At 45.4% G+C, this 18,416-nt stretch overlaps 1 long non-coding RNA gene across 2 annotated transcripts in view; it reads right to left on the bottom strand.

Moving 5' to 3' along the window:
- LOC115074172 overlaps positions 1-18,416 on the bottom strand; it is a 170,538-nt gene that overhangs the window by 15,846 nt on the left and 136,276 nt on the right. For both annotated transcript variants that reach the window (XR_003852200.1, XR_003852199.1), the window contains exon 4: positions 5,896-6,015. This is a non-coding gene — a long non-coding RNA (uncharacterized LOC115074172). The remainder of the gene's footprint in view (positions 1-5,895; positions 6,016-18,416) is intronic.

Here is an 18,416-nt window from a genome sequence, read left to right on the forward strand (position 1 = left end):
GGATACTCTTTGCTAGTAAGACACTTTTTGGTTGATGAACTGTACGCAGATCCCGATCTCAGTTAGGCTGAAGGCCATCATGATGGCTTATTCTTTGCTTTAAGTCTGCAGGGTGAATTCTTTCAGCAGCATCTTCTAATGACACAGACTGCCGGGACGTCTAGGACAGGGCCGGTACGAAGAGTCTTGCACCTTTGGCCATACATGTCCTCCTGCAACTTACTTACTGGCGGCTTCGCCAGCTCCATGCTCCCTCCTACTGGCAGAGCACCCTCTGGGCCTTGTGCTGGTGGGATTTGGTAGTCTACGGTGACTGCCTAGTTTAGCTAACGGAAGAAGAGGCCCTGACACCCCCAGCATGCAAAAGCACCCAACCCAGAGCTGCGTGCATGCACTCACTACCAGACTAATGTTGCTTCTGAACTCCCCCTCTATGGAAGGGTGGTACCATCTTAGGAACTATCACGCACTCAATGGCATCTTACAGACGGATGGCAGGACCCCCTGCCTAACATCAGAATTAGCAACCAGTGTTATTGTTATTATTTATTAGGAAAGCTGTAAACATCTTAACCATGAAGTGAGTCAGCAGTGGGATATAAAAGTGTATCTAAGGAAAGCCCTCAAAGTGATGTGAAGTATTTGAAAGTAATTCCCTTCAGTCCAGATCTGGGTGGGAAGGGGAGAGGGGCCGGGCCATCATTCCTCCCCAGGGCCGAAACTGCACACCAGCAGCGGAAATATTCGTGTTTAAAAAAAAAAAATAGATATATAGCTCTGTGGTTACCATTACTCATAACCAAGTATTGTAATCGTTGCTGCCCTGCTCGGTGACGTTAGCCCTGATCCACAGTTTCGACATTTTAGGAAAATAATCTTTAAAATCCCACATAAGCGGTGCCTGGAAACTATAGACCTCTTTGTGTCAGGTAAGACAGGAGAAAACCCTATACTCGTTTTGTTCTTACGAGGATACTAACACCTCCCCCCCACCCCAAACAAACTCTGTGGTTTGTTATTGAACTAATAACCAGAACAAGTCTTTTTAGCATTAGATGTAATCGCTGCTCTGCAGAACAGTGAGGAAGTTGGTTTCTTTTAGCACTGAGCGGAGGAGTAGCGGGCTGAGAACCAGGGAAGCTCTGGGTTCAAATCCCACTGCCGCTCCTTTATTTATTTAAATGTATTTTTAGCCCGTAGGCCTCTAAAGTTACAATGATGCATGCTTAAAAGCAAGTATGTACGTGCACAATTAGTTAACATGAACTACCACGTAAAACGAAGGACAAGGAGTGCATGATAATGCAAATAAAAGATCTCTTCGTAGCTTGTAGGGTGAGAGTTGAAGAGTCTGGAGCCTCAATCTCAGAAATCATTGCTGCCTTGTTGGAATGGAAATTAAGCTGAAGCTGAGGGAAAAGCAATTGTGAAAAAGTGGGTTTTTAAAGATTTTTTAAAAATCGTTTTTAATTTTTGAGATGTCGTAATGCTGCGGGAGGGTATTCCAGAGTATGGGCCCGGGCAATGAAAACACTTTTTCCGGCGAAGATGCTAATCTTGCTGCTTGGACAGAGGGGGTTTCTAACGGTGCTGGATGGTAGAGCTTAAGGGCGCTAGAGGCCCATGGGGATTTTACATGCAATGATAAGTTCTGCACGTTGGTATTGGATCCTGAATTCAATCGCTAGCCAGTGTAAGGTTTGTAGTTCTGGGGTGATGTGTTCATGTTTCTGGGTGTTAGTAAGTGGTCTTGCTGCTACGTTTTGAATCAGCAGGAGGGGTTTGATAGAACTGTAAGGAAAACCTATATGTATATATATATATATAAAGTACATAGCACGAGTCCTTCACCCTCCATTGCCTCACATACAAACTCTGATTGTGAGCCCTCTGTGGATAGGGAAATACCTTAGCCTGCCTAAATGTAATCCACTTTGGTGACTGGTCATCCACTTCAGAGGCAGAATATACATCAAATTGCCTTCCCCTTGTGTGTGGATCTATCGGTTCCTGCTCCTGTGGTGGCGCATGCAGATAAAGCAGGCCTGTCTGTGGTACCAGAGCATGCCATGGCTGGATAACTGGCTGGGGAGCTGGCATTAAGATTAAAGAATATGCAGATGCATCCCTCCAGCGGAAGAAGCAGGCTTTGCTTTTACTTCTCTTGCGCCATTTAAAATAGTTTAGGGCCTGATTCATTAATGAGCCAGAGGCCCGCTCTTTTATCGCTCCCGTCGTCTGCAAATCAGAATAAATCTGGCCGCTTGCATCATGCCCTTGCGGAGTCTGGGTTCACAGACTCGTTTTATGACTGCAGCCCCTGGAAAGCGGCAAGGCCCTTCATTAGGAGCTGAAATGCTGGAAATCGAATCTTAGTTTCAGCAGAGCGATGGGATTGGTACATTCATTCCCTGGCGTGCTGAATTGCTTTAAGGTATATTGGGAAGCCAGGGGACCTATCGTTTTTCTCTCTTTTCTTTACTATGAACTCAATTCAAAAGCAACACCAAGTAAGAAAGTGAATGCGGTACCTGGGCAGGGGTTTTCTAGCACTTCCCACCTTTGTGGAAATTACCTCACCCTTATCGGACTGAGGGCAGGGGCCAAGCTCATGTTCCACTTCCCCTTAAATTTGGACCCAATCAATTAATTTTCATGGACATTTTTGTGCTTCTAGGACAGATTGATCCAGGCTCAAATTATTTTTGTTTTTCCAGGAGTGTAAAAGCTAAAATAAGCCCCAATGTAATCATTGCGGCAATGTTAGTCCAGGGAACGCGCATTATGGCTAAAAGTTACAGCAAGAGCTCTCAATCCTTCCTTATTCCATGCCATTCTTCTTTATGCAGATACCGGCTGGGACCTGTGCACACATCCTGCCGTGTAATAAAGTCAGCAGAGCAATTCTACTGCAATCAACTTCACCAAAAAGGTTTGGATAAGTTCTTGGAGGAGGTCCATTAACAGCTACTAATCAAGTTTACTTACGAGCGGATTTTAAAAGCCCTGCTCGCGTAAATCCGCCCGGATTTACGCGAGCAGGGCCTTGTGCGCCGGCGCGCCTATTTTCCATAGGCCGCCGGCGCGCGCAGAACCCTGGGACGCGTGTAGGTCCCGGGGTTTTTGGATGGGGGCGTGTCGGGGGCGGGGCCGAACGACGCAGCATTTCGGGGGCGGGCCCGGGGTGTGGTTTCGGGCCGGGGCATTCCGGGGGCGTGGCCGCGCCCTCCGGAACCGCCCCCGGGTCGGGTCTCGGCGCGCCAGCAGCCCGCTGGCGCACGTGGATTTACGTCTCCCTCCGGGAGGCGTAAATCCATGGATAAAGGTAGGGGGGGGGTTTAGATAGGGCCTGGGGGGTGGGTTAGGTAGAGGAAGGGAGGGGAAGGTGAGGGGAGGGCGAAAGAGAGTTCCCTCCGAGGCCGCTCCGATTTCGGAGCGGCCTCGGAGGGAATGGAGGCAGGCTGCGCGGCTCGGCGCGCGCCAGCTGCCCAAAATTGGCAGCCTTGCGTGCGCCGATCCAGGATTTTAGAGGATACGCGTGGCTATGCGCGTATCTTATAAAATCCAGCGTACTTTTGTTTGCGCAGCAGCGATCGCGCAGTTTTAAAAAATCTACCCCTTAGGGAATAGCCACTGCTATTAATTGCATCAGTAGCATGGGATCTTCTTAGTGTTTGGGTAATTGCCAGGTTCTTGTGGCCTGGATTGGCCACTGTTGGAAACAGGATGCTGGGCTTGATGGACCCTTGGTCTGACCCAGCATGGCATCTTCTTACGGTCTTACGTTTCCAACAGACAGGCTCAACAAGTGCCCGGCCCTGCTTTGTGTAATTCTCCTCAGCTTTGCATCACTCTTAACCTCAAACGGCATCGCCCTCTGCAAAGGGACCCTGCCAGCTACTTGGCACCTGGATTGGCCCCTGCTGGAAATAAGATGCTGGGCTTAGTGGGCGCTAGGTCTGACCCACCCAGTATGGCAACTTCTTATGCTGTAAAGTAATTGCTTTTCTCCCTGTTTGAATAGCATCTCTGGAACAAAGCACAGAAACAGCAAACTCAGTATGGATTCAGCGAGCCTCATGAGCCACGGGACTCTCTCCTCCCCAAGGCTCACACTGAAGCCTCGGGTTTTTGCTTGCACAGTTTGTTCTCTGGAATTGTTTTGCACTTCAGCCCTGGCAGGGACATTATTAAGCGCCAGTGCAAAGGCCATGCTATTTGTAAACGACTTGCTGGCTCTCTGCACTGTGGCCGCCCTCTCTCTCAGGCTGCTGGGCCATGACTGGGATGCGCTTCTCCTCCCCCCTCCCCGCTGGGGGCAGTGAACGCTGCTCCACTTCAAGCTGTTAATTTCTTTTTTTTTTTGTAAATTGATGCAGCCGAAAAATTACCACATCCCTGGACGACTTTTGAAATATTGCTCAGGACACAGGGACGCAGAGAGTTCGCATCTCCGGAGACAGCGAGCAGATGCCACGTTGGAGAGCGCCTACATCAAAGCTGTGCACAGCCTTGGAAAATGCAACTGCATCTCGGATAAGCCATCTTCATTTAACTGACTGCAAACAGCTTTCCAAAGCAATCACTCTCCATTCCTCCTTAGAGGAGAAGAAAAACGTTTTCCGTCTTCGCCTGGGCTCTCTGCCGGAGTATCAGGGCAGCCGTGGCCTGGGTGGCCCACCCTGACCAGTGGGGTGACTGCTGGCAGAGCCCCGCACGGGGTAAGGTCCCCTTCTTTTCCCCAGGCTCAGCCGCTCTCCCTGCTGCCGTCTTGTGCTGCCCGTAGTGGGCGTGAGCCCTAAGCCTTCAAGTGCAGCTTCCCGGGGGGCTTCCCCCATCATAAAACCGTGGCTATTGCACCCCCTCCGCATGAAGACCGACGGTCCCCTCCCCGGGGACCTGAACGCTCACTGCCGAGTGGAAGCCGAAAAGCAAAGCTGGCTCCAGACCCCAGAAAAAGCGCCTCAGTACTTGGACAAAAGCTCTGGAGAGCCGGCTTAGTCTTGGATTTGTTTCCTCCAAGCCCATAATAATTTTGCCATTTGGCTGACTCACGTAATTTCACAGTAGAAAGCAACAAATTTATCATCCAAGAGCCATAAAATAGGCCGAAGAACTGAGTTTTTTTCCCCTCAAACCTACCACAAGCTACACTAAGACACAATTAAAAAGAGCTCTGGGTAATGTTCCTAATTAATAAACGCTTTTACCATTTTATTAGAAGAAACAGCAGCTTCCCTTGAGCTGAAGCATCCCACTCAGTTTAGGACAGGACAACCATAAAAGCGCACGGCTTGCATGTTTTCGATTTAATCAGTTTGTTAATCGCTGTTCATTGGCACCTGCTAACATCAGGTTAAAAAGTAAAAGCAAACTCTCCCAAGCGTGTGCACCCCCATCCCATGATGAATTAATAGGGAGCAGGCGAGGAGGAGGGTTCAGGACTGGCCACTCTGAAGAATGAGAACCAGAATAAAAATACAAAGGGTGAAGGAGATAGCAGCTCCCAGGGAAAGCAAAGCCTTTCCACAAACAAAGAGCAGGAGAACGGGAATAATCCGGGGGGGATCTGGTCACCAGACCAGCACCGGGGAAGGGTCCCAGTTTTATCTCACTCTCATAACCACTGTTTAGTAACCGTTTCTCTCTTAAATTATTTTACCACACACGAGTACATTCTCAAATAGGTTATTCTCAGAAAAGTAGCACAGATGTGCCTAAGAAGCCTGCAGTCAGAACTGAAATAATTGTAAACATCATAAGTAGGTGCCTATTTTCATCTTCCTTCGCAGGCTAGGGGTGTACCGGGGCAGGGTCAATAGGTACATGTGTAACTTGCTGTTTTTAAGAGATTTACATGCACTAATTATTGAACTTATTTGTACAACTGCTTACCTAGTGCAAGTGGAATCCAATGTGTCTGTTATCTGCAAGATTTGGGTGGAAGGTCTTGGTGAATTGCGGGGAGTTCAAAGTGAAGTACTAGGGGGGTCTAGGGTGACCTGGTGGCAGTATCTACAAAGGTGATTTCAAACACACGTGCAAATAAGTATTTTCAGAACGGCATATGCATTTACTTTAAAATATAACAGGGGTTTTTATGTGTACATTATTTAGTTATTGCACATTAAATAGAAGCATGTATATTTACAAAATAAAGTAAGCATTTTCATTGCATTGCAAATATTAGCACATGATGACACATTTGTACATTTTTTATTTTTATTTATTTTAAAATTCTTAAATTCTGCTACTTCCTAGAATCTGTTCAGCACGGATTACAATAAAACAATCATAAAATCAGCATTATACAAAATACACATGACATTTAACATAAAATCAATACATTTACATCAATACATTAAAAATCATGCCGCTTCACCCACATGCTTCTTCGAAAAACTCTGTTTTCAATGCCTTTCTAAACACTTTAAGATCTTGCTGAGATCTAAGGTCAGCAGGCAGCTTATTCCACTCATTTGGTGGAAGTACACTGTACTTTATAAACTATGCAGCAACCTGTTGCAGAGTTTATAAAATGCTAGGATAAATCTCCCCGCATTCACTTATGGGAATAGCTTTGAAAGTTAAGCTATTTATCTATTACATTGGTAACACATGTACCCAGTGTCATGCCAACAAAGTAATGACTCTGCTCTGAAACATAGAAACATGGATGGCAGAAAAAGAACATTTGGCCTATATAATCTGCCTAGCCAGTTTTACAATCCCTACCACTCTCTCAAAGATCCCCTCTGCTTATCCCGTGCGCTCTTGAATTCAGATACTGTCCTCGTCGCCACCTCTTCCCTGGGAGGCTCTTCCACGCATCCACCACCCTTCTCTGTAAAGAAATATTTCCTTAAATTACTCCCAAGCCTATCACTCTCATCCCATGATGCCTCATTCCAGAGTTGCCTTTCCAGTGAAAGCATGGAAACCTTGGAGGTATTTAAACATCTATCACATCTCCCCTTTTTCTCCTTTCCTCTAGGGTGTACATGTTTAGATCTTTAAGTCTCTCCCCATATGCTTTAGAACAGTGGTTCTCAACCTTTCTAATGCCGTGACCCCGCAATACAGTTCCTCATCTTGCGGTGACCCCTCGCCCCGCGAGGGCGGGGTGAGGGTGGGGCTTTGGTCATATGGGGGCGGGGTTATGGATGGGGTTGGATTTTAGTGCATACTTATTTATTATGACATTTATAAACAGAACCACCATTCCTCATAAAACAATAAAATTAAGAAACATAAAGCATCAGTTATAATAGTAAAACCATACTAATAAAAGAATATTTTAAAATTACTGATAAATAGAATTTCTATTAATTAAAATCATATACATTTTTATAATTTCCCAAACACCAATAAAATATTTCAAAACAGCACATATATCAAATAACACACAATAATTAAAACTAATAAGGATTTTAAAAAGCCCCTGCTGTCCATACATGGGAGCTCTTGATTTCCAGTCACCCTGATATTGTCGAGGATTAGGAGGTTATCCTCTCTCTCTCACACATACTCACATGTCCATTCTCTCTCACACATACACTGTCACATACATACACATTCATGCTCTTATACCCAACCATAACCTCTCGCTCTCACAGACACTGATACACTCTCAAGGTGTAAGACACTCTCTCTCCCCCCCCCCCCCCCCCCCCACTCACACACACTCTTACTCCCCTGGATTTTCTCATTCACACTCATGCTCTCACTCTTACTGGCTCCCTCACAACCTCAGAGCCTCTCAGATAAAACTCTATGCAGCAGAAATAATGCTGAATGTTGAGAATTGTGTTATGCAGACTAATCTGGAAAATGCACTGATTTCTACATGAGTCATAATGAATCAGTCCTCAGCTGCAGGCTTCAATTGATTATCCTGGCTCCCTTTAATGTTTGCCAAATACAGTTCATGTGTAACAGCAATCCTAATTCTCCACCAGATCAAGCTGATTTCACATCCCACTTCATACTTTGTCACATCCAGCTGAGTCAAACAAGTAATCTAATTACTGCCACTGCTGCCACGTGGCTATTGGGGAGGCGCTGATTGCTGCTATTGGCACTGAAGCCCATTCTGCTGCCTCCTCTGTGCAGGCCCCGTGGGTTTCCACTTCCTCCATGTTGATCTCGTACATTGTGAGATCCGCCATAGAGAAAGTGCTACTCTTGCACATTCCCAAAGATTACATGTACCAATCAGTAAAAAGTCATTTTTTTTTTTACATCTGCTTCCCTTTCTTATTTTTTTGCCATTTCCTTTTATATTGCCTTTTTTTCTATTTCTTTTCTCTCCACCTGTCTTCTTCCCTCAAACACACAGTCAGGTTCTCATTCTCACATGCATTTCTCTCTCACACACACATACACACACAGGCTCTCACTGTCACATGCTCTCTCTCTCATGCAATCATTCATACACACAGTCTCTCACTGGCACAGGCTGTCTGAGTCTCACACACAGGCTCTCTCACACCCCCACATGCTGCCTTGCTCAAGCACAGGCTCTCACTCTTACATGCTGTCTCTTTCACACACACAGAGGCTCTCACATGCTGTCTCTGCAAACACACACAGTCTCTCAACTCACTCTCACACACAATCTCTCAACTCATCTCATACTCGCACACACCTCTCTCTCACCTCTGGGCCTCTTCTTTACGGGTTGCCACAGGATGGGCTCTGCAGCAGCCCTAGTCTTCCTGGCCCCGCTGCTCCTCTTCTGCACGCGACTGACGCGCCTCTTCTACCCACGCGGCTGACGCGCCTCCTCCTTCCTGCCCGTGCGGCTCCGGCAACATTTGTCTTCCGGGGCAGGGCGGGCAGGAAGGAAGTAGGAGGAGCACCTGCAGTGGCTGATACACCTCCTTCCTGCCTGCGCGGCTCCAGCCACATACTTTACTGCGACGCGCTAGCTTTTTGGGCTATGTCTCTTCCCTTTTGGGGTTGGAGGAGGCAGGTCGCCAGCTTCGCCCCGCCTCCCCGCAGCAGCCGCGGCGCCACGGACCGGCAAAAAACCCCAACGGCCCGGTACTGGTCTGCGGACCGGTGGTTGGGGACCCCTGCTTTAGGCGACCCCTGTGTTTTGGTCGTTCGACCCCCGCCGGGGTCGCGACCCACAGGTTGAGAACCACTGCTTTAGAATAAAGACCACTGACCATTTTAGTAGCCACCTCTGGACCGGCTCCATCCTGTTTATTTCCTTTGGAAGGTGGGGTCTCCAGAACTGTACACGGTATGCACAGTGAGGTCTCACCAGGGACCTAGACTTTTGGAATACAACGTATAATTCTGGCGCCATGCTCACAATTCTTATGCTCTACTAGGCAATTGCTTGTCTGCTTAATGGAAGCACTGACCCTGGCTGAAGAGGTGATTTTTTTTTTTTGTCACAAACACTGGCAACTGCCAGATTTCCGTGGATGTGAACCATGCTGAAATCCATCTGGTTTGTTTCCATGGCAATCTGAGTGTCACATCTACCTAGGGACTATGATGCTATGTTAGATACCATGTCACTGTTGCAGACCTGTCCCCTTTATTGGCATTTACAAAGAAATGTGTAAAAGTAAAATACAAGGGAAAGGCATTCATTAAATATTGGTTGTCAGAGACATTTACCAGGAGATGTTAAAGAGAAAGCAAACTGCGAATATGAAATGTCTTAAAATAGAGTACTGTAGTCAGATCAAACTTGAAACCCCACCATGCTGATTTTAACCTGAATGACACTGTAGGGGATAAATCTACTTTACAACAAAATGTGTTGGCAGGAACATTTTTTTTTTATCTTTCTGTTTCACAATAAAACTGTTTTGCAAGTTCCTCAGTCTGCTAATTATCGGCAGAGTTGTTGATTGCTTGTTCAGTCTCTGAACTGAGAGTTCAGCAAAGCTTTTGATACGGTCCTGCATAGGAGGCTTGTGAATAAAATGAGAAGCTTGGGAGCGAGCGCCAAGGTGGTGGCATGGATTACAAACTGGTTGATGGATAAAAGACAGTGTGTGATGGTAATGGAACCTACTCCGAAGAGAGAGCGGTGTTAAGCAGTGTGCCGCAAGGATCGGTCCTGTTCAATCTGTTTGTGAGCGACATTGCGGAAGGATTAGAAGATAAAGTTATCTATTTGCAGATGATACTAAGATCTGCAACAGAGTGGATAAGCCGGAAGGAGTAGAGAGAATGAAAAGTGATTTAAGAAAGCTTGAACAGTGGTTGAAGATTTGGCAGCTGGGATTCAATGCCAAGAAAGTGTAGAGTCGTGCATCTGGGGTGCGGTAATCTAAAAGAGCTGTATGTGATGGGGGGGTGAAGTGCTGTTGTGCACGGAGCAAGAGAGGGACATTGGAGTGACAGTGTCTTGCAATCTAAAGATGGTGGAGCAATGTGACAAGGCGATAGCTAAAGCCATAAGAATGCTGGGCTGCATAAAGAGGAATAACCAGTAAGAAAAGGGAAGTGATTATCCCCTTGTACAGGTCCTTGGTGAGAACTCACCTGGAGTACTGTGTTCAGTGCTGGAGACCGTATCTCAAAAGGGACAGAGACAGGATGGAGGCAGTCCAGAGAAGAGTGTCAAAAATGGTGGGGGATCTTATGAGGAGAGGTTGAAGGACCTAAATATGTACACCCTGGAGGAGAGGAGGTGCAGGGGAGATAGGATACAGACCTTCAGGTACCTGAAAGGTTTTAATGATGTACAAATGTCAAACCTTTTCCGTTGGAAAGAAATCAGTAGAACTAGAGGTTATGTAATGAAACTCCAGGGAGGACGACTCAGAACCAAAGTCAGGAAATATTTCTTCATGGAGAGGGTGGTGAATGCCTGGAATGCCCTTCTGGAGGAGGTGGTGAAGACAAAAACAGTGAAAGAATTCAAAGGGGCATTGGATAAACACTGCCCTAGGCAGGCGTAACTTCAACGATAACGGTAGGGGGGGGGGTTTAGGGCTGGGGGGCTGGTTAGATAGGAGAAGGGAGGGGAAGGTGGGGGGGGGAGGGAATGGAGGAAGCCTGCATGGCTCGGTGCGAGCAAGTTGCACAATTGTGCGGTTGCGCGCGCCGACCCTGAATTTTATAACATGCGTGCGGCAACGCGCGCATGTTATAAAATCAGACGTAGATTTGTTCATGCCGGGTTGCGCGAACAAATCTACGCCCACGTGCAGGTTTGAAGATCTGCCCCTCAGTGTAATTTTGAAGGTTTTAGAAGGATGGTGCTGAGCAAGAACGAACCAATGCGTAGGAAACCAAATGTCCAGAGTGTGTTCTGAGAGCTCACAGGCTCCACGGTGATTTCTGAATACTGGAAGTCATCAATCCAAGCGTGACAGAGCTGCGAATGCTTAGGAGCCCCTCGCTAATGGAATGGAGGCGCCTGGCAGCACATTACTGGTTCCCGAGCTGTTTTATAATACGGCAGCAGGGGATGGGGAGGACTTAGAAAGTGACTGGGCCCAAGCGTTATAGGAGCAGTCAGTGGTAGGAGCCTGTATGTACAGCTCAGCTCACAGAGCGGCAGTTCCGTGAATCTGGTGACTGCGTGCGCACGCGCTCTAAGCTACGCTCCTCGTTCCACTTGCCTTAGCTCATGCTTTCTTCGTGCACGCTCAGAATGTTACCAGTTCAAACTGAGCATGATGGTGCAGCGGCTTTATTGAAAAGCAGGCGTGTCTGCTGCCACATACCACTGACTCACTCCTGAGACCAGATTTAGGACAGAGCTATTTTGTCACTTCAGCTTGGAAGCAGCAGGCAAATTTACTTACATTTTCTTTTTCCTGTAAAGACAGACTTGACAGCTTTGATCACTTATAAAAATCACTGAAAAGTGCCTGAGGTAGGTAGGGCCATCTTATTTGTTTAGTGACTACCAGATACAAACATGGGAGGGAAGGCGGTCTTGTGACTTACAGGCAATGGAAAGCAAGACAGTATTAGTCTCTACACCACCCGGGTTTATAACACTAGGAGAGACTCCTCCAGCAATGCAGGTCACCTCCCAGGACCCTTATGCCTCCACCAGCACCATCTACAGTCCCCTTCCTCCCACCATCCTTTTCACAAATATTAGTTTGTCAGGGCGAGCACTTTGAATCGGATTGGACCCTTGCCAGCGCCACTGTCCCTCTATTCCCATTTTCTCTTGTGCACTGACTAAATAGCATGGAAAGCTTAGAAGGTATCCTATTATGGGCTGATAACCATGTTGGTTATGGAGAGACCAGATACCGTGCTGATTGTGACGCCAATTAATATGCAATAATTAGTCAGAAATTCAGATGTACATGGCCCCTTCAACCTGGGTGATGTATGTGGCCTCAAACTCCTGGGCAATATTTATTCTGGCTCGTTGTTTTACTGCTCCTATCTCAACCTGCACAGAAAACAGATCTGTAGAGATGGTCATTGTGAAATGACATGGTCTGAAGACCTTCAGTTCTGTGCAAGGAAACATCCTAAGCTCTGTATCCAGCATGCACACAGAGCGGTTTCAGTTGGCAAATGAGGCCACCACTAGGCTACCAGTAGGCTACGGAATTGGTTACGCATTGACAGCCCGGTCTCTCATCAGAGGGACCATTTCAAGCACCAATGCTAGCAAAAGTCCCCATTTTATTTCTGTGTTATGTTAATTTCTAAGGCTATACTACACATTCGCTTGGCCGCATAGATTATTTTAATTCCCTGCTTCCCTGCCATCAGCAGGAGAAATGTCTAATTGTGCCTTAATGAAGTATTCTAGAAGTGTTAAACGCATTTCTTCATCTTTTGTTCCCAAAGCAGGCACACTGGATCTTGCCTAGGAATTGGGGGAGAGGGTTACCTGGACGGACCCCTTGAGCTTGTCTTTGTCCTTTCTCTATGGCGTTTCATATTAATGGAGGGGAAGCCACTCTGCCCTGGTCTGAGATCACAGTCGTACTATTTATTATTTGCATATTACTATCGGATACCTTCTCTTCCACCAGTCATGGGAGACTTTACCGAGCTCTGGTTTTCACACAGTACAGAAAATGTGCCATCCAACGTCAGGCCTTCATTACTTCTCTGGTGTGGTCAGTGCCTCTAATTCCAGGACAACTGGCCATAGCCGCTTGAGGTTGTTCAAGAAGCAGAAAATCTTTTCACTCTGATCATTTTGCAAGTAAGCGCAACTTTTCGTTTTTCTGCAGCGAGCATGTCCAGCATTGGTTTTAGTGGCGAGCCTTGTGTGTGGAAAGCTGTGTGGAAAAGTCTAGTGGAAAATACTGTTAAATCAACGAGAACACGTAAATGAGAATTTTAAACTTCACTACTAATCTGCATCAGTGAAAATGCAGGCCTTGAGCAAACCGCATTCGTAGGTGAAAATCCACTCCCTCGTCCATTCACCTGGATGGCAGTGGTTAGGGCAGGGACATTTCAAATGCAGGTCCAAAACTTTGGAACGGTTCTGCCACAAGATCTAAGACTACAGCATAAACTGAAGAGATTTAAAAACGCGGTGTTTCCAACAAGCATGCGGGACTAATCTCCAAGAGGACAGCTGAGAGTCAGGATAATTACCATTAATCTTTACTTCCATCTTTTAGTTAGCTGAACTATTTAATGATCTTATATTAGATTTTATTGCACCTGCATCTTTTACTTTATTGTCTTCTTAATATTAATAATTGAAAAATACTTTTAGTTTTATGGATTTTATGTTGATCTTATATTGGAGTTTATTGTACCTTTACAGAGAAATGAAATATAGAAATGACGGCAGAAGAAGACCAACCGGTCCATCCAGTCTGCCCAGCAAGCCTTACACTTATTTTTTCTCATACTTAACTGTTTCTCTTGGCTCTTAGTAACCTTATGTTCTAATTCCCTTTTCACCCCCACTATTAATGTAGAGAGCAGTGATGGAGCTGCTTCCAAGTGAAATATTAAGTTTGATTAGTTGGGTAAGTGGCAGCATAGCTCTCTGCCATGAAGCAGAGGGCAATGCTGGAAATGTGTGAAGTATCAGTTTTTCTTTTCCCCTGACCTTGAAGCAGGGAGTCATGCCGGACATGCACCGAAAGTGAAGCATGCCTTGAAAGTCACATTAACTATCATCAAATATTGAAAAGCCTAATAATTGGTAATACCTATAGCCCATGAACCCATCCCTGTTTTTTTATTTTTTTATTTTAATTGGGAGATGGATGCCCTTCATCCTTCTACTCTGTGAAGGTGGACACCTACCACTGGCCACTGGCATCCCGCTCCGTTAATGCCTCTGTGGCTACTGCTGCTCCATGCAGTGTTTTACTACCTGCTCTTTATATGCGTCCTCTAGAACTGATGGATCCCATCCCTGGTTTTTTTTTTTTATTATTTATTTAATTGGGAGATGACAGCCCTCCATCCTTCCGCTCCGTGAAGGTGGACACCTATCACTGGCCACTGGCATCCCGCTCCGTGAATGCCTCTGTGGCTACTGCCGCTCTGTGCAGTATTTTACTACCTGCTCTTTAAATGGACACCTACCACTGGCCACTGGCATCCCGCTCCGTGAATGCCTCTGTGGCTACTGCCGCTCCATGCAGTATTTTACTACCTGCTCTTTATATGCGTCCTCTAGACCTGATGGATCCCATCCCTGTTTTGTTTTTTGGTTTTTTTTATTTAATTGGGAGATGACAGCCCTCCATCGCTCCGTGAAGGTGGAACACCTACCACTGGCCACTGGCATCCCGCTCCGTGAATGCCTCTGTGGCTACTGCCGCTCCGTGCAGTGTTTTGCTACCTGCTCTTTTATACGTGTCCTCTGGACCTGATGGATCCACAATGTTTATCCCATGCCCCTTTGAAGTGCTTCACAGTTTTGGACTTCACCACTTCCTCCGGAAGGGCATTCCAGGCATCCACCACTCTCTCCGTGAAGAAGACTAAGAACATTGGTTCTTAGTCTTCCTCCTTGGAGCCTCAGCTCGTGACCTCTGGTTCTGCTGATTTTTTTCAGTTGGAAAAGGTTTGTCGTTGTGTTTTTCAAGTATCTGAAAGTTTTCAAGTATCTGAAAGTATCTGAAAGTTTGAATCATATCACCCCTGCTCCTCCTTTTTGCTTCTTTTCAAAACTATATGATGATTTTTGATTTTATATGTAAACCGTAGAGATAGAAACTTGCTTTCTGTGCAACGGTATATAAAGACGGCATAAATAAACAAATAGGGCAAGGAACAGACAGTTCAAATCCTCTTTCTGCTAAAATGAAACTCCCTGCAGAGTTTCCCTCTGAAAAAGTGAGCTTGCACCTGCTTTGCAGCGGTGTAGGGGGGAAATTTCACAATGAAATTCCCCTGCATCATCTGCAGGCTTTTGCTTAGTTGCTCTGATAAAATCTTTTGAAACCTGCAGTTCTGAGCAAGGCCCCAAGCCCCGGGTTGATCAAACAGCTTCTAATTGCAGGAGGCTTTGGGGATTCCATTCAGAAAGCCATGGAGATGACCCGGCCACTGGGTTCCCTAAAGCGGTGTCCTTACCCCTAACTCAAAAGGACCGTGCTGTTTCTGATTATAGCGTTACATCTTAAAATGGAGAGCAACCGAGATCTTTTGAGTGTGGGAATGTGTGCGTTTCCAGGCTTTTAGCTGTATGAATATTTAATGGCATTTTTGTTGTTTGATGTTTAGCTCCTGAAAGAACTCTTGACAGCACAGTTGCAGAAGCCAAGATTTACGCTATTGCAAATTTGCCAAGCATTCAGCTGAAAGGTTTACTGAATCGACCATTCTCTTTCTCCACTAGTCCTCAAGCCGACGTGAACTGTCGATTCCCTCTGCTTACTGTTATGTTTTGAGGACGTCTGTTACATTTTTAAAAATTTGGTCCAGTGGTTGATAGACTGTAAAAGTTGTGTGATAAACCATCTTAAACAGATATTAGGGTGCATATATTGGTGTGAATTCTTACTGTCCTCAGCAACCTGGACAGTTCAAACCCCTGTCCAATGATCACCTTGGCGATGGTCGGATGAAAACCGTATTGGCAGTCCTGACCATGCTCCTTGCCGATCTATATGCCTACTTTTACCTATGTGAAGGTTGGATAATAATCAAACAGCCCATTTCAGTCAATGAAACAGCATTTTTACCAGGATAAATGCCTTTGATTATTGCCCTCCCTGTGTTTGCTGATGCTGTCTGCAATCAAAGTCTTTCAGCATTTTACGGGGATCCCATAAGGCAGGAGGGAAATACAAGGGGCGTTTCAGAGCCAGGTTTACAAAGAGAACTGGTGTCACTCCTTATCTGGTGATGACTTAAGCAAGTTCAGCATAACTGGGACCACAGTTAAATACAGCACAGGCGGCCAAAAAAAAAAATAGATTTCTGTAGGCAGAACCGTAGCCAGGCCATTTGGCACCTATGGCCAAGTGAAAGAGTGCGGCCTCACCCTAAGCACAACGAACACCACCACAAGCTGGGAGACTCTCTTACATGGAGGGGGCTTTAAGTTTTATTTTGGCCCAGCACTTTCCTCCTGCTCCTTTGGGCTTCGCAGGACAGAAATCCTGGCGCCCTGAGCCTTCATTCACAACTACCAAGGATCATTTTTCCCCTCGCTCCCCAACTTTACTTACTGCAGGCATTGCAGCTTTGGTCCTGGGCTGGGGGCCGTGTAATCATGGGCCTCCAATCCAATCACTAGTTTTCACATTCCCCCCCTCCTCCCCAGCGGTCATACCTCCCCAAACATACACAATTAAAAATTATGAATTTATAATACCAGATTTTACATGAAAAAGGACTTCTGAGGTAAAAAAAAATCCCTTACAACAATTTATATATTATATTTCCATGCAGAAAACCTTGCAAAAAATATAAAAGAATAAAAGCGCTTGGAATCCATATGGTATTAGCCTATGGTAATGCATGTTAGGTGTAGGCTTGGCCCTCAGAAAACCACAAGTAAACTAAATTACATTAAAGTACTTGAATGTAATCCGCTTTGAAGTGTGTGAAAGGCAGAATATAAATCAAATAAATAAACCACCTATACCAAAACACCACTAAATGCCAGCATTCAAACAGTAACAACCCCTACCCATGAAAAGGCAAAACTGTAAATATTACACCAGGCCCTAAAACACCAATACACCTCCTATTAGGAAAACGGAACAACCCATGCTGTTATAGATCCTTACACAGAAATGACACACTAGCAGAACACCTCACCTTGTTCACACATGCAGAGCAGAGACAGACACTCACCAAATACTGAATGTAGAGACCATAAAGTGTAAATAGATATATACAGACAAAAACCCAAACTGGAAACCATAGCAAGCCAGATTCTGTATGCAGTGCAACAATGGAAAACAGAAACATCACCATTCCTCATTAATCAACAAACAATAAAATCAAGAAATATAAATCATAACAGTACAACCATACTAATAAAAAACAAATATTTCAAAACAACTTCAATAGAACATCCAATAATTAAAAACTCATGAAACTTTTCCAAACGTCGATAAAATATTTCAAAATAGCTGTTACATCAAACAGCCAATAATTAAAACTATCAAGGATTTTTAAAAGCCCCTGCTGTCCATATCTGGGAAATGTTGATTTCCAGATGACCTGAGATTGTCATGGATTAGCAGGGAGAGAGGACGAGGATGCCCATTTTTTCCTCTATACCAAAAACAAACCACCCAGTAAAGGTAATAAAAAGCATGGATTTATTTATGCAGCCATGTGAGGAAATATGTGATGTTTATATCACTTGTCGCTTGTACTTTTGAATGCGGAGGAACAAGACTTCAGATACCAGATCTAAAGCGATACTGCTTTTGAAATGGCTGTGAGGTGCAAAACCATTAGTCATAAAACAAACCCCTCGGTACTTAACAGGAACAGCGCCTGTTGTGAATTTGTGAAAGAGAACCTTTTTAATTTGTATATCTATCTCGCTGCTTGTGTTTGTATCAATATAAACGCAACAAGCCATATCACATCATTTCATGAATGCCCACTTGCACACGAACTTGTTGAGAAAGTGCACTTAGCTGTGTTTAATTCCAATCATTCCGGATTCTCATATGTGATTCTGCATTTACTCTGACACTGAGCATTTCGCCCAGAGCCACTTGCACTGCTTAAGTGCACATTTCCAAAAAACAAAGTCAAAATGAGCATGAAAAACAGGCATGAACTCATATCCTCTGTAATATACACAAAAAATGTGCAATTTTTTGAATCACATCAGGCATTTGATTGTGACATTAACATCTACATTCAACTCCAAACAAAATGGCCAAAAGCCATGAGCAGCTCACACCTAACCCCTCCAAGTAAGGGTTACAGTGATTTGACCTGGGCCACACCTTACGGAGAGGCGCCCCTGCATTTCAGACTCATGGGGAGAACAGTTTTCAAAGACA

The sequence above is a fragment of the Rhinatrema bivittatum genome, chromosome 12 (assembly GCF_901001135.1).
Source record: "Rhinatrema bivittatum chromosome 12, aRhiBiv1.1, whole genome shotgun sequence".
NCBI lineage: Eukaryota > Metazoa > Chordata > Amphibia > Gymnophiona > Rhinatrematidae > Rhinatrema > Rhinatrema bivittatum.